The sequence below is a fragment of the Trematomus bernacchii genome, unplaced genomic scaffold, assembly GCF_902827165.1.
Source record: "Trematomus bernacchii unplaced genomic scaffold, fTreBer1.1, whole genome shotgun sequence".
NCBI lineage: Eukaryota > Metazoa > Chordata > Actinopteri > Perciformes > Nototheniidae > Trematomus > Trematomus bernacchii.
Window position 1 is genome coordinate 1,723,958 of NW_022987698.1, and position 21,010 is coordinate 1,744,967.

Below are 21,010 nucleotides of genomic sequence, written 5' to 3' on the forward strand. Positions count from 1 at the left end.
CGTTACAGGGATTGAGTTCCACTGTTGTACAGCTTTAAAAGAAAATGAATATTGGCTGAATGAACTCTTCCTTAATGGAACAACGTAATCTCCTCTTGTTGCAGCTCTTGTTGACCTAGTTATAGGTGTGCGTATGGTGATAAAATGTCTGAGCGGAGGTGAGGTAAGTTGACTTTGACTTGACTTTCAAAGCTAAAATATAGTTTGTCTAATATTAACGTCTAATATTTGAGTAAATGCGTGTTGTAAACTGTAACGTTCTTGTTGGTTATAACTGGGGATGTAGCTCAGTGGTAGAGCGCATGCTTTGCATGTATGAGGCCCCGGGTTCAATCCCCGGCATCTCCACTTGTTTTGAAGTGGTTCAATCCGATGGGATTTGGTTTGGGAACCGGTACAAGTCCCAAATGCAGAACAAATCATTATCACCACAGACCTGTGACAGATCGCGGATACAAGCGGCCGAGATGGGTTTTTCTCCGCAGGGTGGCTGGCGTCTCCCTTAGGAATAAGGTGAGAAGTTCAGTCATCCGGGAGGGACTCGGAGTTGAACCGCTCCTCCTTCACGTCGAAAGGAGCCAGTTGAGGTGGTTCAGGCACCTACCTAGTAAGGATGCCACCTGGGCGCCTCCCTAGGGAGGGGTTCCAGGCGCGTCCAGCTGGGAAGAGACCGAGGGGTAGACCTAGGACCATGTGGAGGGATTATATCTCTTCGCTGGCCTGGGAGCGCCTTGGGATCCCCCAGTCAAAGCTGGTTGATGTGGCCAGGGAAAGGAAAGTTTGGGGCTCTCTGCTGGAACTGCTACCTCCGCGACCCGACCACGGATAAGCGGGAGAAGATGGATGGATGGACCTGTGACAGTGATACCTATGGAAGCCTGTTTGCGCCACAGGAAAAAAAAAAAAATCCTGTAAGTCAATATATTGACTTACTATCTCAATATATTGACTTACTATCTCAATATATTGACTTAGAATATAGAATAAGGCACATAGACATCAATGTTCATCATATAACCGGTACAACTTTATATTAAGGTACACAAATTAACCATCAACTAGTTGTTAATTAACATGCATATTAGCAGTATATTGGCTCTTTATTAGTCATTATAAAACACGTATTAATGCCTTATTCTACATGACTATATTCTACAAGTAATAGGCCATTAGTTGAGAGTTTTTCCTCAATAACCCTCTAATTAGTCCTTATTTATTGTAAGTAAGGAAGTTGTTGTCCATGAGCTTTGGTCTTAATATGCTCTCCTCAATATGTCTAAATAACTAAAAATTAGGTATTTCTATCTAAGAATATATTCCCTATTTTAAAGTGAAGTCTTATTCATAAACAACAAGCTAATTTGACTCTAATTGACCTGAACAGGTTCCCTATTCTAAAGTTGCCTCCTCTTCACACTTTGTAAATACATTATAGCACACAACTACTGAAATGAACCTCAACAGTACATGAACAAAGTAGGCTCACATTGAAATATCTGTTTTATTAATGAAGCACTAGGTAGTGCATCGGCAAGAACATGATCGGCCCCCTTTTTATGACTTATGTCAAGGTTGTAGTTCTGGACTATCAATGACCAACGCATTAGAGATGGCAAATCCGGATCCTTTTACGGACTCAGAGTCTTCTGAGTCAGTCATTGAAGAGATCCGGATCATACGAGTCATTTGAGTCATATGAGTCAGCATCACCAAGACCGTAGAAATCCTATCGGTGAAACCGAAAAGTTGATGCATTTCACGAGCATATTATTATTCCATATATTTTGAATATATATATATATATTTGTATATATATATATATAATATCTGCATGTATATTTTCTATTTCGACATGTATATTTTATATTTTATATTTTATTTTATTTTTCTTTCTATTCTTGTATATTTTGTAGTTTTGTTTTATTGTAAAATGCCTTTTATGCTGCTGTAACAACAATTTCCCAATTTGGGATCAATAAAGTACTATCTATCTATCTATCTATTAAACTGACGTTATATTAACCTCCGCTACACAGTGTATTTTGCTTTAATAAAAAATGTTGATCACAAAAAAAAGGGTTATTTTTCGATTTGGCGAATCTGAGTCTGCTGTTGACTCGTGCATGAGGACGAGTCTGCTGGATCTCTGGATCTGCTGCTATATACGGCTCCGAGTCCGCACGAGTCTGCTCTGCTGTGTGTTTCACAGTGAGTCAGGATTTGCGAATCTGAGTCTGCTGTTGACTCGTGCATGACGACGAGTCTGCTGGATCTCTGGATCTGCTGCTATATGGTTACGGCTCCGAGTCCGCACGAGTCTGATCCGCTGTGTGTTGCAGCGAGTCAGGATTTGCGAATCTGCGAATCTGCGAATCTGCGAATCTGCGAGTCTGCTGTTGACTCGTGCGGGAGCCGGGTGCACTCGTGCACATGACGAGTATGGATCTCTGGATCTGCTATGCTATTACGGTTAGGAGCCGTCGGCTCCTCTGAGTCCCCACGAGTCTGCAGGAAGTTTCACTGATCCACGTCCCCTCCCCTGAGCCAAACGATAACTTCTGGCAGGCAGCTATCCTGTATACTTGCTAAAGGGTAGGCAGATGGACTGGGGTACGTTGTAATGTGATTTTACATGTTATAAAGAGAGTAGCGAGTGACGCAATTTATAGTTTTAATTTGTACGTCACACCAAGTGTGGGACTCAAGGACTCGGGTTAATGGAGAGGGGAGACTCGTCACGACCAGCTCATTTCTAGGATCCGAGTTAATGATCCGGATGAATCAGGACTCGCCCATCTCTACAACGCATAAGGCGTTGATTGTGGTTGTACATCCTTGCAAGAAAAACCAGGGGATTGTGATCAGTGTATACCTTAATAGGTTTTACACTGGAGCCAAGATACACCTCAAAGTGCTGCAAGGCAAACAATAGAGCTAAAGCTTCTTTTTCAATCGGAGAGTACTTCAACTGATGTTTGTTAAACTTTCGGGAGTAGTAACTCACGGGGTGATCGATGGCCTGTGCATCTTCTTGTAGAAGAACAGCCCCTGTCCCAACTCCACTGGCATCGACCTCGAGCTTGAATGGCTTCGAAAAGTCTGGTGCAGAAAGAACAGGAGTGCAACACAGAATACCTTTAAGGCTCTCAAATGACTGTTGACACTCACCGGACCAAACGAAAGGCTTTGAGGGACTGGTCAACGTAGTGAGCGGGGCCGCCACCGAGGAGAAGTTTCTGCAGAAACGGCGATAGTACCCCTGCCATTCCTAGGAAGCGGCGAAGTTCCCTTCTGGTGGATGGCACTGGGAGGGAGGCAATTCCCCTGATCTTTGCATCATCAGGGCACACCTGCCCTCGACCAACCTGCTGACCAAGGTAGAGAACGGTACCTTTTCCAAACTCACATTTGGCAAGGTATAACGTTAGGGATGCGGCCGACAAGCACTTAAAAACTTCTCTTAAGGTAGACACGTGGCTAGCCCAGTCATTAGAATAGAAAACAATGTCGTCCAGATTTGCCTTACAGTTTGGAATATGTCCTAATACAAGATTTACAAGCCTCTGAAAGGTGGCAGGTGCGTTACATATACCGAAAGGCATCACAGTGTACTGAAGGAAGCTGTCAGGGGTCACAAAGGCTGAGATATCGGAAGCACGCTGTGTTAAAGGAACTTGCCAGCATCCCTTTAACATGTCCAGCTTACTGACAAATTGTGCAGTACCGATTTCATCGATGCCGTCATCAATGAGCGGTAACGGGTGTGCATCGGGGACAGTGACAGCATTAACCTTGCGAAAGTCAGTGCAGAATCTGGGACTTCCATCTGACTTTGTGTCTAGCACACAAGGGGAACTCCATGAACTGGAACTAGGCCTTGCAAATCCGTTTTTAAGTAGATACTCAACTTCCCTTTTCATAACCTCTCTCTTAACTGGGTTAACCCTATACGCACGCTGTTTGATGGGCAAAGGGTTGGTTAAGACCACATCATGAGCTAGGACAGAAGTGTGTGAGGGAGTGTCATTAAAAAGACATGCAAAGTCAAATATCAGCTTCTGTATATCACTTTCTTGGTTATCAGGGAGATTAGACAAGTAATTGGGCAAATCAGCCAATACCTCAGTATTGCTTAGTCTTGCCCCCTGTGGTGTTGCACTGCACATCACCAACTCATCCTCATTTGAGCTCACCCTCGAAACTGAAGCCATAGGAGAGACGGTTGTCCCCACCTGGTGAGCTTTGGAAGACTCGTTTTGGTCATCCCTGGAGCAGTACTTCTTCAGCATGTTGATATGACACACTCTGGTAGGACGTCTGCGGTCAGGTGTTTGAATGGCGTAGTTTGTTTCACCGAGCTTCTTATCTACAACATAAGGACCAGAACATTTAGTAGACAGAGCAGAACCAGGTACAGGCAATAGAACCAACACCTTGTCACCTGGCTGAAACAAGCGCGCTACCGCCTTCTGATCGTAGCATTTCTTCATCTTCCCCTGGGTAGAGGTCAGAGCTTCCCTAGCCAAGGAGCAAGCACGATGTAGACCAGGGGTGCCCAATACGTCGATTGCAATCGACCGGTCGATGGCAAGGGTAGTGTGGGTAGATCGCATTGGCAGTGACAAAAAAAGAAGAACAAAATAAAGAAAAAAACTTACTATGGCATTTGCCACTTGATTGATGTACAGGTAAGCCAGTCTGAGTTGTATTGTGCCATACAGGTTCATGCAGTTATGAGGGGGCCTCACCTCCTCATCTGAAGCGCAAATGCGGCGCACTATTATACGCTTATGCGGCGCAATTAGTGTAAGCGCGCCACAGTTTATCCGTCGTTTAGTCCCCCCCCCCCCCGCTCAAGACACAGATTGGGCAGGGGCGGCCCTGTAGGTAGATCATTTAGGCGTGGTCATTTTAATAGTAGCTCCCAAGCAGTAAATACAGTAAATACAATCAGTAAAACAACATTCAACATAGATGCTTATATTATGATAAAAGCATATATAAAAACATAAAAACAAAAATACATATTCACAAAGCAGACAGATAGCAACAGGTCAAGGCACATGTGTACAAACAGAGCGTTGTAAAGTGCAGATTGTGTCAGTGTTGACAGAGCTGATTTTCCACTAGCCATGTTTTTAAATTAGATTTGAATAAACTGCATGTGTTTTGTTCTCTAATCGTTACAGGGATTGAGTTCCACTGTTGTACAGCTTTAAAAGAAAATGAATATTGGCTGAATGAACTCTTCCTTAATGGAACAACGTAATCTCCTCTTGTTGCAGCTCTTGTTGACCTAGTTATAGGTGTGCGTATGGTGATAAAATGTCTGAGCGGAGGTGAGGTAAGTTGACTTTGACTTGACTTTCAAAGCTATAATATAGTTTGTCTAATATTAACGTCTAATATTTGAGTAAATGCGTGTTGTAAACTGTAACGTTCTTGTTGGTTATAACTGGGGATGTAGCTCAGTGGTAGAGCGCATGCTTTGCATGTATGAGGCCCCGGGTTCAATCCCCGGCATCTCCACTCGTTTTGAAGTGGTTCAATCCGATGGGATTTGGTTTGGGAACCGGTACAAGTCCCAAATGCAGAACAAATCATTATCACCACCAGTGGTTGCGTTAGACTTTTTCGTTGTCTGTCATTTTGACGGACAGGATCGTAACATTTCCGTCATAATCCATTATTACCCGTCATTTTATTTTTCATGTTTTAATGATGAGACATATTTAATATTTATGTTTGGGTACTAAGCAGCAAATGTTCATTCATTCCTTTTTTTTATGATTCATACAGAACTTTTAAGGGCATGGAGAAAAAAAAAGATGAACAGAGACACCGACCGTGCGGTCACTTTTCATGTCGAAACGAATATGAATGATTTATTTTTTCCTTGCCACTTGCTTGTCCCTCTGCTGCTGGCTGAACGTTGTCAGTGTTAGTCTTACTGGCTTGTCCTTCATCCTCCACTGCATCAATCCCTCTTCTTTCACCTCGTTTATCCACACCATCACAATTACTGGGCTTATTAAAAAAGCTTCGGACACTCAGCTGCCGTGACATTTTGCGATTGCTAAAGCCGGTTAAACAACGAGGAAATCAACGAGGTCAAATACAAGACTAGACAATAGCTACTTAATATGCACACACTCGCCACCAACTGGACAGGGGTGTGAATTACTAAATAATAGTTAAAGTAGAGTACAGTAGATCGCCCTCAGTCGACCTGGCCATAAGGATGTAATATAATGTGGGCCGCTGGTGGACATTTTGGCGCTGTTCCGAGTTGTGTTCTAATCTGTCAAAATGACGGACTGCTTTCAGATATTTCCGTCATTCTTGGAAAAATTACGTCATAGACGGAAAATATTCGGTTAACGCGACCTCTGATCACCACAGACCTGTGACAGATCGCGGATACAAGCGGCCGAGATGGGTTTTCTCCGCAGGGTGGCTGGCGTCTCCCTTAGGAATAAGGTGAGAAGTTCAGTCATCCGGGAGGGACTCGGAGTTGAACCGCTCCTCCTTCACGTCGAAAGGAGCCAGTTGAGGTGGTTCAGGCACCTACCTAGTAAGGATGCCACCTGGGCGCCTCCCTAGGGAGGGGTTCCAGGCGCGTCCAGCTGGGAAGAGACCGAGGGGTAGACCTAGGACCATGTGGAGGGATTATATCTCTTCGCTGGCCTGGGAGCGCCTTGGGATCCCCCAGTCAAAGCTGGTTGATGTGGCCAGGGAAAGGAAAGTTTGGGGCTCTCTGCTGGAACTGCTACCTCCGCGACCCGACCACGGATAAGCGGGAGAAGATGGATGGATGGACCTGTGACAGTGATACCTATGGAAGCCTGTTTGCGCCACAGGAAAAAAAAAAAAATCCTGTAAGTCAATATATTGACTTACTATCTCAATATATTGACTTAGAATATAGAATAAGGCACATAGACATCAATGTTCATCATATAACCGGTACAACTTTATATTAAGGTACACAAATTAACCATCAACTAGTTGTTAATTAACATGCATATTAGCAGTATATTGGCTCTTTATTAGTCATTATAAAACACGTATTAATGCCTTATTCTACATGACTATATTCTACAAGTAATAGGCCATTAGTTGAGAGTTTTTCCTCAATAACCCTCTAATTAGTCCTTATTTATTGTAAGTAAGGAAGTTGTTGTCCATGAGCTTTGGTCTTAATATGCTCTCCTCAATATGTCTAAATAACAAAAAATTAGGTATTTCTATCTAAGAATATATTCCCTATTTTAAAGTAAAGTCTTGTTCATAACCAACAAGCTAATTTGACTCTAATTGACCTGAACAGGTTCCCTATTCTAAAGTTGCCTCCTCTTCACACTTTGTAAATACATTATAGCACACAACTACTGAAATGAACCTCAACAGTACATGAACAAAGTAGGCTCACGTTGAAATATCTGTTTTATTAATGAAGCACGAGATAGTGCATCGGCAAGAACATGATCGGCCCCCTTTTTATGACTTATGTCAAGGTTGTAGTTCTGGACTATCAATGACCAACGCATTAGAGATGGCAAATCCGGATCCTTTTACGGACTCAGAGTCTTCTGAGTCAGTCATTGAAGAGATCCGGATCATACGAGTCATTTGAGTCATATGAGTCAGCATCACCAAGACCGTAGAAATCCTATCGGTGAAACCGAAAAGTTGATGCATTTCACGAGCATATTATTATTCCATATATTTTGAATATATATATATATATTTGTATATATATATATAATATCTGCATGTATATTTTCTATTTCGACATGTATATTTTATATTTTATATTTTATTTTATTTTTCTTTCTATTCTTGTATATTTTGTAGTTTTGTTTTATTGTAAAATGCCTTTTATGCTGCTGTAACAACAATTTCCCAATTTGGGATCAATAAAGTACTATCTATCTATCTATTAAACTGACGTTATATTAACCTCCGCTACACAGTGTATTTTGCTTTAATAAAAAATGTTGATCACAAAAAAAAGGGTTATTTTGCGATTTGGCGAATCTGAGTCTGCTGTTGACTCGTGCATGAGGACGAGTCTGCTGGATCTCTGGATCTGCTGCTATATACGGCTCCGAGTCCGCACGAGTCTGCTCTGCTGTGTGTTGCACAGTGAGTCAGGATTTGCGAATCTGAGTCTGCTGTTGACTCGTGCATGACGACGAGTCTGCTGGATCTCTGGATCTGCTGCTATATGGTTACGGCTCCGAGTCCGCACGAGTCTGATCCGCTGTGTGTTGCAGCGAGTCAGGATTTGCGAATCTGCGAATCTGCGAATCTGCGAATCTGCGAATCTGCGAGTCTGCTGTTGACTCGTGCGGGAGCCGGGTGCACTCGTGCACATGACGAGTATGGATCTCTGGATCTGCTATGCTATTACGGTTAGGAGCCGTCGGCTCCTCTGAGTCCCCACGAGTCTGCAGGAAGTTTCACTGATCCACGTCCCCTCCCCTGAGCCAAACGATAACTTCTGGCAGGCAGCTATCCTGTATACTTGCTAAAGGGTAGGCAGATGGACTGGGGTACGTTGTAATGTGATTTTACATGTTATAAAGAGAGTAGCGAGTGACGCAATTTATAGTTTTAATTTGTACGTCACACCAAGTGTGGGACTCAAGGACTCGGGTTAATGGAGAGGGGAGACTCGTCACGACCAGCTCATTTCTAGGATCCGAGTTAATGATCCGGATGAATCAGGACTCGCCCATCTCTACAACGCATAAGGCGTTGATTGTGGTTGTACATCCTTGCAAGAAAAACCAGGGGATTGTGATCAGTGTATACCTTAATAGGTTTTACACTGGAGCCAAGATACACCTCAAAGTGCTGCAAGGCAAACAATAGAGCTAAAGCTTCTTTTTCAATCGGAGAGTACTTCAACTGATGTTTGTTAAACTTTCGGGAGTAGTAACTCACGGGGTGATCGATGGCCTGTGCATCTTCTTGTAGAAGAACAGCCCCTGTCCCAACTCCACTGGCATCGACCTCGAGCTTGAATGGCTTCGAAAAGTCTGGTGCAGAAAGAACAGGAGTGCAACACAGAATACCTTTAAGGCTCTCAAATGACTGTTGACACTCACCGGACCAAACGAAAGGCTTTGAGGGACTGGTCAACGTAGTGAGCGGGGCCGCCACCGAGGAGAAGTTTCTGCAGAAACGGCGATAGTACCCTGCCATTCCTAGGAAGCGGCGAAGTTCCCTTCTGGTGGATGGCACTGGGAGGGAGGCAATTCCCCTGATCTTTGCATCATCAGGGCACACCTGCCCTCGACCAACCTGCTGACCAAGGTAGAGAACGGTACCTTTTCCAAACTCACATTTGGCAAGGTATAACGTTAGGGATGCGGCCGACAAGCACTTAAAAACTTCTCTTAAGGTAGACACGTGGCTAGCCCAGTCATTAGAGTAGAAAACAATGTCGTCCAGATTTGCCTTACAGTTTGGAATATGTCCTAATACAAGATTTACAAGCCTCTGAAAGGTGGCAGGTGCGTTACATATACCGAAAGGCATCACAGTGTACTGAAGGAAGCTGTCAGGGGTCACAAAGGCTGAGATATCGGAAGCACGCTGTGTTAAAGGAACTTGCCAGCATCCCTTTAACATGTCCAGCTTACTGACAAATTGTGCAGTACCGATTTCATCGATGCCGTCATCAATGAGCGGTAACGGGTGTGCATCGGGGACAGTGACAGCATTAACCTTGCGAAAGTCAGTGCAGAATCTGGGACTTCCATCTGACTTTGTGTCTAGCACACAAGGGGAACTCCATGAACTGGAACTAGGCCTTGCAAATCCGTTTTTAAGTAGATACTCAACTTCCCTTTTCATAACCTCTCTCTTAACTGGGTTAACCCTATACGCACGCTGTTTGATGGGCAAAGGGTTGGTTAAGACCACATCATGAGCTAGGACAGAAGTGTGTGAGGGAGTGTCATTAAAAAGACATGCAAAGTCAAATATCAGCTTCTGTATATCACTTTCTTGGTTATCAGGGAGATTAGACAAGTAATTGGGCAAATCAGCCAATACCTCAGTATTGCTTAGTATTGCCCCCTGTGGTGTTGCACTGCGCATCACCAACTCATCCTCATTTGAGCTCACCCTCGAAACTGAAGCCACAGGAGAGACGGTTGTCCCCACCTGGTGAGCTTTGGAAGACTCGTTTTGGTCATCCCTGGAGCAGTACTTCTTCAGCATGTTGATATGACACACTCTGGTAGGACGTCTGCGGTCAGGTGTTTGAATGACGTAGTTTGTTTCACCGAGCTTCTTATCTACAACATAAGGACCAGAACATTTAGTAGACAGAGCAGAACCAGGTACAGGCAATAGAACCAACACCTTGTCACCTGGCTGAAACAAGCGCGCTACCGCCTTCTGATCGTAGCATTTCTTCATCTTCCCCTGGGTAGAGGTCAGAGCTTCCCTAGCCAAGGAGCAAGCACGATGTAGACCAGGGGTGCCCAATACGTCGATTGCAATCGACCGGTCGATGGCAAGGGTAGTGTGGGTAGATCGCATTGGCAGTGACAAAAAAAGAAGAACAAAAAAAAGAAAAAAACTTACTATGGCATTTGCCACTTGATTGATGTACAGGTAAGCCAGTCTGAGTTGTATTGTGCCATACGGGTTCATGCAGTTATGAGGGGGCCTCACCTCCTCATCTGAAGCGCAAATGCGGCGCACTATTATACGCTTATGCGGCGCAATTAGTGTAAGCGCGCCACAGTTTATCCGTCGTTTAGTCCCCCCCCCCCCGCTCAAGACACAGATTGGGCAGGGGCGGCCCTGTAGGTAGATCATTTGGGCGTGGTCATTTTAATAGTAGCTCCCAAGCTGAAAAAGTGTGGGCACCCCTGATGTAGACGATCCCTAAGTTTGGCGACATACTCCGGGATACTGCAAACTTTTTTCGTTGGCATGATCAAATGCTCTTTAAGAACTCTTAGAGGACCTCTGACCTCATGTCCAAACACTAGCTCAGCAGGACTAAAACCTAGAGACTCCTGAACAGCTTCACAGGCAGCAAATAACACTAAAGGAACACCGTCATCCCAATCTTTATGAGACTCGTGGCAATGTTTTCTTAACATGCATTGCATAGTCTGGTGAAACCTCTCTAATGCCCCCTGACTTTCAGGATGATATGGGCTGGATGTCACATGCTTGATACCTAAGGTGTCAAGTACCCGGGCAAACACTTTAGACATGAAGTTGGTACCTTGGTCTGTTTGAACTACCTTCATGGAGAAAAACTTCAGAAGTGCCTTGGTGATGACCGGGGCAGTGATTTTCCGTAGTGGGATGGCTTCTGGGAACCTAGTGGAGGCACACATGACAGTTCAGAGAAACTGGTTTCCAGTTTTAGTTTTTGGCAAGGGTCCCACACAATCCACAATCACCCTATCAAATGGCTCTCCCATTACTGGAATGGGAATGAGAGGAGCAGGGTGAATCACCTGATTCGGTTTACCAGCAACTTGGCACACATGACATGTTCGACAATAAAGGACTACATCAGACTTGAGTCCTGGCCAAAATAAATGTTTTAAAACTCTTTCATACGTTTTTGTTACCCCCATGCGACCTGACCACGGATGATCATGAGCCAAGGACATCACCTGAGAACGATAGGCTGTTGGCACAACAACCTGATAAATTGCAAAGGAGTCTGACTCCTCACAGGCATCACTAATCCAGCGACGCATTAATAGGCCATCTTCCATAATGTATGCCATCTTCTTTGACTTGGCCTCTTCCTGACTGATAACAGAAGAGAGACATTTAGAAAGTGTTTCATCACTTAACTGGGCTGCCATGAATTCTTCCCGAGTGGCAGGCAGTTGTACAAGCTCTGAGCTGTTACTGGGTGATCCAGCACCAGCAGACCGGGTCAGTTTGTCTGTAGCCTACACACAAACTGAAAGATTGACAATAACGTTTTTTTTTATTTTTTTTATTTATTTGACAGGGACAGTGCACATTGATTAACATTTCTGTAAATGCGCCAGAGTTAGCCAACAGGCTATTTTTCATCTGCAGTCCATGGACAGATGTTGAAAGTCATCCTAAAAAAAAAATGTCACTTCAAATGACAGGTAAATACAATAAGTAAAACAACATTCAACATAGATGCTTATATTATGATAAAAGCATATATAAAAACATAAAAACAAAAATACATATTCACAAAGCAGACAGATAGCAACAGGTCAAGGCACATGTGTACAAACAGAGCGTTGTAAAGTGCAGATTGTGTCAGTGTTGACAGAGCTGATTTTCCACTAACCATGTTTTTAAATTAGATTTGAATAAACTGCAGGTGTTTTGTTCTCTAATCGTTACAGGGATTGAGTTCCACTGTTGTACAGCTTTAAAAGAAAATGAATATTGGCTGAATGAACTCTTCCTTAATGGAACAACGTAATCTCCTCTTGTTGCAGCTCTTGTTGACCTATAGTTATAGGTGTGTGTATGGTGATAAAATGTCTGAGCGGAGGTGAGGTAAGTTGACTTTGACTTGACTTTCAAAGCTATAATATAGTTTGTCTAATATTAACGTCTAATATTTGAGTAAATGCGTGTTGTAAACTGTAACGTTCTTGTTGGTTATAACTGGGGATGTAGCTCAGTGGTAGAGCGCATGCTTTGCATGTATGAGGCCCCGGGTTCAATCCCCGGCATCTCCACTCGTTTTGAAGTGGTTCAATCCGATGGGATTTGGTTTGGGAACCGGTACAAGTCCCAAATGCAGAACAAATCATTATCACCACAGACCTGTGACAGATCGCGGATACAAGCGGCCGAGATGGGTTTTCTCCGCAGGGTGGCTGGCGTCTCCCTTAGGAATAAGGTGAGAAGTTCAGTCATCCGGGAGGGACTCGGAGTTGAACCGCTCCTCCTTCACGTCGAAAGGAGCCAGTTGAGGTGGTTCAGGCACCTACCTAGTAAGGATGCCACCTGGGCGCCTCCCTAGGGAGGGGTTCCAGGCGCGTCCAGCTGGGAAGAGACCGAGGGGTAGACCTAGGACCATGTGGAGGGATTATATCTCTTCGCTGGCCTGGGAGCGCCTTGGGATCCCCCAGTCAAAGCTGGTTGATGTGGCCAGGGAAAGGAAAGTTTGGGGCTCTCTGCTGGAACTGCTACCTCCGCGACCCGACCACGGATAAGCGGGAGAAGATGGATGGATGGACCTGTGACAGTGATACCTATGGAAGCCTGTTTGCGCCACAGGAAAAAAAAAAAAATCCTGTAAGTCAATATATTGACTTACTATCTCAATATATTGACTTACTATCTCAATATATTGACTTAGCTTTCTCAATATATTGACTTACTATCTCAATATATTGACTTAGCTATCTCAATATATTGACTTACTATCTCAATATATTGACTTAGCTATCTCAATATATTGACTTAGAATATAGAATAAGGCACATAGACATCAATGTTCATCATATAACCGGTACAACTTTATATTAAGGTACACAAATTAACCATCAACTAGTTGTTAATTAACATGCATATTAGCAGTATATTGGCTCTTTATTAGTCATTATAAAACACGTATTAATGCCTTATTCTACATGACTATATTCTACAAGTAATAGGCCATTAGTTGAGAGTTTTTCCTCAATAACCCTCTAATTAGTCCTTATTTATTGCAAGTAAGGAAGTTGTTGTACATGAGCTTTGGTCTTAATATGCTCTCCTCAATATGTCTAAATAGCTAAAAATTTGGTTTTTCTATCTAAGAATATATTCCCTATTTTAAAGTAAAGTCTTGTTCATAACCAACAAGCTAATTTGACTCTAATTGACCTGAACAGGTTCCCTATTCTAAAGTTGCCTCCTCTTCACACTTTGTAAATACATTATAGCACACAACTACTGAAATGAACCTCAACAGTACATGAACAAAGTAGGCTCACGTTGAAATATCTGTTTTATTAATGAAGCACGAGATAGTGCATCGGCAAGGACATGATCGGCCCCCTTTTTATGACTTATGTCAAGGTTGTAGTTCTGGACAATCAATGACCAACGCATAAGGCGTTGATTGTGGTTGTACATCCTTGCAAGAAAAACCAGGGGATTGTGATCAGTGTATACCTTAATAGGTTTTACATTGGAGCCAAGATACACCTCAAAGTACTGCAAGGCAAACAATAGAGCTAAAGCTTCTTTTTCAATCGTAGAGTACTTCAACTGATGTTTGTTAAACTTTCGGGAGTAGTAACTCACGGGGGGATCGATGGCCTGTGCATCTTCTTGTAGAAGAACAGCCCCTGTCCCAACTCCACTGGCATCGACCTCGAGCTTGAATGGCTTCGAAAAGTCTGGTGCAGAAAGAACAGGAGTGCAACACAGAATACAGTTTTTAAGTAGATACTCAACTTCCCTTTTCATAACCTCTCTCTTAACTGGGTTAACCCTATACGCACACTGTTTGATGGGCAAAGGGTTGGTTAAGACCACATCATGAGCTAGGACAGAAGTGTGTGAGGGAGTGTCATTAAAAAGACATGCAAAGTCAAATATCAGCTTCTGTATATCACTTTCTTGGTTATCAGGGAGATGAGACAAGTAATTGGGCAAATCAGCCAATACCTCAGTATTGCTTAGTCTTGCCCCCTGTGGTGTTGCACTGCGCATCACCAACTCATCCTCATTTGAGCTCACCCTCGAAACTGAAGCCATAGGAGAGACGGTTGTCCCCACCTGGTGAGCTTTGGAAGACTCGTTTTGGTCATCCCTGGAGCAATACTTCTTCAGCATGTTGATATGACACACTCTGGTAGGACGTCTGCGGTCAGGTGTTTGAATGACATAGTTTGTTTCACCGAGCTTCTTATCTACAACATAAGGACCAGAACATTTAGTAGACAGAGCAGAACCAGGTACAGGCAATAGAACCAACACCTTGTCACCTGGCTGAAACAAGCGCGCTACCGCCTTCTGGTCGTAGCGTTTCTTCATCTTCCCCTGGGTAGAGGTCAGAGCTTCCCTAGCCAAGGAGCAAGCACGATGTAGACCAGGGGTGCCCAATACGTCGATTGCAATCGACCGGTCGATGGCAAGGGTAGTGTGGGTAGATCGCATTGGCAGTGACAAAAAAAGAAGAACAAAAAAAAGAAGAAAACTTACTATGGCATTTGCCACTTGATTGATGTACAGGTAAGCCAGTCTGAGTTGTATTGTGCCATACGGGTTCATGCAGTTATGAGGGGGCCTCACCTCCTCATCTGAAGCGCAAATGCGGCGCACTATTATACGCTTATGCGGCGCAATTAGTGTAAGCGCGCCACAGTTTATCCGTCGTTTAGTCCCCCCCCCCCCGCTCAAGACACAGATTGGGCAGGGGCGGCCCTGTAGGTAGATCATTTGGGCGTGGTCATTTTAATAGTAGCTCCCAAGCTGAAAAAGTGTGGGCACCCCTGATGTAGACGATCCCTAAGTTTGGCGACATACTCCGGGATACTGCAAACTTTTTTCGTTGGCATGATCAAATGCTCTTTAAGAACTCTTAGAGGACCTCTGACCTCATGTCCAAACACTAGCTCAGCAGGACTAAAACCTAGAGACTCCTGAACAGCTTCACAGGCAGCAAATAACACTAAAGGAACACCGTCATCCCAATCTTTATGAGACTCGTGGCAATGTTTTCTTAACATGCATTGCATAGTCTGGTGAAACCTCTCTAATGCCCCCTGACTTTCAGGATGATATGGGCTGGATGTCACATGCTTGATACCTAAGGTGTCAAGTACCCGGGCAAACACTTTAGACATGAAGTTGGTACCTTGGTCTGTTTGAACTACCTTCATGGAGAAAAACTTCAGAAGTGCCTTGGTGATGACCGGGGCAGTGATTTTCCGTAGTGGGATGGCTTCTGGGAACCTAGTGGAGGCACACATGACAGTTAAGAGAAACTGGTTTCCAGTTTTAGTTTTTGGCAAGGGTCCCACACAATCCACAATCACCCTATCAAATGGCTCTCCCATTACTGGAATGGGAATGAGAGGAGCAGGGTGAATCACCTGATTCGGTTTACCAGCAACTTGGCACACATGACATGTTCGACAATAAAGAACTACATCAGACTTGAGTCCTGGCCAAAATAAATGTTTTAAAACTCTTTCACACGTTTTTGTTACCCCCATGCGACCTGACCACGGATGATCATGAGCCAAGGACATCACCTGAGAACGATAGGCTGTTGGCACAACAACCTGATAAATTGCAAAGGAGTCTGACTCCTCACAGGCATCACTAATCCAGCGACGCATTAATAGGCCATCTTCCATAATGTAGGCCATCTTCTTTGACTTGGCCTCTTCCTGACTGATAACAGAAGAGAGACATTTAGAAAGTGTTTCATCACTTAACTGGGCTGCCATGAATTCTTCCCGAGTGGCAGGCAGTTGTACAAGCTCTGAGCTGTTACTGGGTGATCCAGCACCAGCAGACCGGGTTAGTTTGTCTGTAGCCTACACACAAACTGAAAGATTGACAATAACGTTTTTTTTAATTTTTTTAATTTATTTGACAGGGACAGTGCACATTGATTAACATTTCTGTAAATGCGCCAGAGTTAGCCAACAGGCTATTTTTCATCTGCAGTCCATGGACAGATGTTGAAAGTCATCCTAAAAAAAGAATGTCACTTCAAATGACAGGTAAATACAATCAGTAAAACAACATTCAACATAGATGCTTATATTATGATAAAAGCATATATAAAAACATAAAAACAAAAATACATATTCACAAAGCAGACAGATAGCAACAGGTCAAGGCACATGTGTACAAACAGAGCGTTGTAAAGTGCAGATTGTGTCAGTGTTGACAGAGCTGATTTTCCACTAACCATGTTTTTAAATTAGATTTGAATAAACTGCATGTGTTTTGTTCTCTAATCGTTACAGGGATTGAGTTCCACTGTTGTACAGCTTTAAAAGAAAATGAATATTGGCTGAATGAACTCTTCCTTAATGGAACAACGTAATCTCCTCTTGTTGCAGCTCTTGTTGACCTATAGTTATAGGTGTGTGTATGGTGATAAAATGTCTGAGCGGAGGTGAGGTAAGTTGACTTTGACTTGACTTTCAAAGCTATAATATAGTTTGTCTAATATTAACGTCTAATATTTGAGTAAATGCGTGTTGTAAACTGTAACGTTCTTGTTGGTTATAACTGGGGATGTAGCTCAGTGGTAGAGCGCATGCTTTGCATGTATGAGGCCCCGGGTTCAATCCCCGGCATCTCCACTCGTTTTGAAGTGGTTCAATCCGATGGGATTTGGTTTGGGAACCGGTACAAGTCCCAAATGCAGAACAAATCATTATCACCACAGACCTGTGACAGATCGCGGATACAAGCGGCCGAGATTGGTTTTCTCCGCAGGGTGGCTGGCGTCTCCCTTTGGAATAAGGTGAGAAGTTCAGTCATCCGGGAGGGACTCGGAGTTGAACCGCCCCTCCTGCACGTCGAAAGGAGCCAGTTGAGGTGGTTCAGGCACCTACCTAGTAAGGATGCCACCTGGGCGCCTCCCTAGGGAGGGGTTCCAGGCGTGTCCAGCTGGGAAGAGACCGAGGGGTAGACCTAGGACCAGGTGGAGCGACTATATCTCTTCGCTGGCCTGGGATCGCCTTGGGATCCCCCAGTCAAAGCTGGTTGATGTGGCCAGGGAAAGGAAAGTTTGGGGCTCTCTGCTGGAACTGCTACCTCCGCGACCCGACCACGGATAAGCGGGAGAAAATGGATGGATGGACCTGTGACAGTGATACCTATGGAAGCCTGTTTGCGCCACAGGAAAAAAAAAAAGATCCTGTAAGTCAATATATTGACTTACTATCTCAATATATTGACTTACTATCTCAATATATTGACTTAGCTATCTCAATATATTGACTTACTATCTCAATATATTGACTTAGCTATCTCAATATATTGACTTACTATCTCAATATATTGACTTAGCTATCTCAATATATTGACTTACTATCTCAATATTTTGACTTAGCTATCTCAATATATTGACTTAGAATATAGAATAAGGCACATAGACATCAATGTTCATCATATAACCGGTACAACTTTATATTAAGGTACACAAATTAACCATCAACTAGTTGTTAATTAACATGCATATTAGCAGTATATTGGCTCTTTATTAGTCATTATAAAACACGTATTAATGCCTTATTCTACATGACTATATTCTACAAGTAATAGGCCATTAGTTGAGAGTTTTTCCTCAATAACCCTCTAATTAGTCCTTATTTATTGCAAGTAAGGAAGTTGTTGTACATGAGCTTTGGTCTTAATATGCTCTCCTCAATATGTCTAAATAACTAAAAATGTGGTATTTCTATCTAAGAATATATTCCCTATTTTAAAGTAAAGTCTTGTTCATAACCAACAAGCTAATTTGACTCTAATTGACCTGAACAGGTTCCCTATTCTAAAGTTGCCTCCTCTTCACACTTTGTAAATACATTATAGCACACAACTACTGAAATGAACCTCAATCGTGAAGTTTGCTGATGACACGACCGTCATCGGCCAGATCACAGACGATGACGAGACGGCGTACAGAGAGGAGGTCGAAAACCTGACATCTTGGTGCCAGGATAACAACCTCCATCTCAACATCAGCAAAACAAAGGAGCTGATTGTGGACTACAGGAAGCAGCAGGGAGAGGGACACGCCCCCATCGCCATCAATGGGACTACAGTGGAGAGAGTCAAAAGCTTCAGGTTCCTTGGGGTCCACATCACTGAGGACCTGACATGGTCTCTTCACACCACCACCATCACCAAGAAAGCTCGACAGCGGCTCTTCTTCCTCCGCAGGTTGAGGAGGTTCAAAATGGATTCCAGGATACTCTGCAACTTCTACAGGTGCACGATAGAGAGTATCCTCACTGGCAGCATAACGGCCTGGTATGGCAGCTGCACCGACCTCGATCGTAAGGCTTTACAGAGGGTGGTGAAAACTGCACAGCACATCACCAGGACGGAGCTGCCATCCATGGAGGACCTTTACTCCCAGCGGCTCAGGAAGAAATCACTACGGATTATCAAAGACCCCCATCACCCCAGCCACAAACTGTTCTTTCTGTTGCCGTCTGGCAGACGTTACCGCAGCATCCTGGCAAGGACAAGAAGATTCGGAGACAGTTTCTTCCCGCGGGCAGTGAGACTGTTAAAAAATTGAACTATTGAAACAACATCAAACATTCATCTGCTACTCAGTGGTATGTATCTAATACCTAATATCATTCCAATAACTTGTATATAGACTCGTACTGCACTATTCCACATCATAACTTTATTTCATTTTTATAACTATTATTATTTTTGTATTGCTCAAGCTCTTATTGTTATTGTTATTATGTTATTATGTTGCATTGTTGGAGAAGCCTGTGACATAAGATTTTCAACTGCATAATTACTCTGTAGCTATGTCAGATTGACAATAAAGAACCTTGAACCTTGAACCTTGAACCAACAGTACATGAACAAAGTAGGCTCACGTTGAAATATCTGTTTTATTAATGAAGCACGAGATAGTGCATCGGCAAGAACATGATCGGCCCCCTTTTTATGACTTATGTCAAGGTTGTAGTTCTGGACAATCAATGACCAACGCATAAGGCGTTGATTGTGGTTGTACATCCTTGCAAGAAAAACCAGGGGATTGTGATCAGTGTATACCTTAATAGGTTTTACACTGGAGCCAAGATACACCTCAAAGTGCTGCAAGGCAAACAATAGAGCTAAAGCTTATTTTTCAATCGTAGAGTACTTCAACTGATGTTTGTTAAACTTTCGGGAGTAGTAACTCACGGGGTGATTGATGGCCTGTGCATCTTCTTGTAGAAGAACAGCGCCTGTCCCAACTCCACTGGCATCGACCTCGAGCTTGAATGGCTTCGAAAAGTCTGGTGCAGAAAGAACAGGTGTGCAACACAGAATACCTTTAAGGCTCTCAAATGACTGTTGACACTCACCGGACCAAACGAAAGGCTTTGAGGGACTGGTCAACGTAGTGAGCGGGGCCGCCACCGAGGAGAAGTTTCTGCAGAAACGGCGATAGTACCCTGCCATTCCTAGGAAGCGGCGAAGTTCCCTTCTGGTGGATGGCACTGGGAGGGAGGCAATTCCCCTGATCTTTGCATCATCAGGGCACACCTGCCCTCGACCAACTTGCTGACCAAGGTAGAGAACGGTACCTTTTCCAAACTCACATTTGGCAAGGTATAACGTTAGGGATGCGGCCGAAAGCACTTAAAAACTTCTCTTAAGGTAGACACGTGGCTAGCCCAGTCATTAGAATAGAAAACAATGTCGTCCAGATTTGCCTTACAGTTTGGAATATGTCCTAATACAAGATGTACAAGCCTCTGAAAGGTGGCAGGTGCGTTACATATACCGAAAGGCATCACAGTGTACTGAAGGAAGCTGTCAGGGGTCACAAAGGCTGAGATATTGGAAGCACGCTGTGTTAAAGGAACTTGCCAGCATCCCTTTAACATGTCCAGCTTACTGACAAATTGTGCAGGACCGATTTCATCGATGCAGTCATCAATGAGCGGTAACGGGTGTGCATCGGAGACAGTGACAGCATTAACCTTGCGAAAGTCAGTGCAGAATCTGGGACTTCCATCTGACTTTGTGTCTAGCACACAAGGGGAACTCCATGAACTGGAACTAGGACTTGCAAATCCGTTTTTAAGTAGATACTCAACTTCCCTTTTCATAACCTCTCTCTTAACTGGGTTAACCCTATACGCACGCTGTTTGATGGGCAAAGGGTTGGTTAAGACCACATCATGAGCTAGGACAGAAGTGTGTGAGGGAGTGTCATTAAAAAGACATGCAAAGTCAAATAGCAGCTTCTGTATATCACTTTCTTGGTTATCAGGGAGATTAGACAAGTAATTGGGCAAATCAGCCAATA

The 21,010-nt window shown here is 43.7% G+C and overlaps 4 non-coding genes across 4 annotated transcripts; all 4 read left to right on the forward strand.

Annotated features, from left to right (window-relative positions):
- Nucleotides 1-276: 276 nt before the first annotated feature.
- Nucleotides 277-348, forward strand: trnaa-ugc. The gene has a single exon. It is a non-coding gene; the product is annotated as a tRNA-Ala (tRNA).
- A 5,109-nt stretch (nt 349-5,457) lies between these two features.
- trnaa-ugc lies at nt 5,458-5,529 on the forward strand. The gene has a single exon. It is a non-coding gene; the product is annotated as a tRNA-Ala (tRNA).
- Nucleotides 5,530-12,656: 7,127 nt separating this feature from the next.
- trnaa-ugc lies at nt 12,657-12,728 on the forward strand. The gene has a single exon. It is a non-coding gene; the product is annotated as a tRNA-Ala (tRNA).
- A 4,512-nt stretch (nt 12,729-17,240) lies between these two features.
- Nucleotides 17,241-17,312, forward strand: trnaa-ugc. The gene has a single exon. It is a non-coding gene; the product is annotated as a tRNA-Ala (tRNA).
- The last annotated feature ends 3,698 nt before the right edge of the window (nt 17,313-21,010 follow it).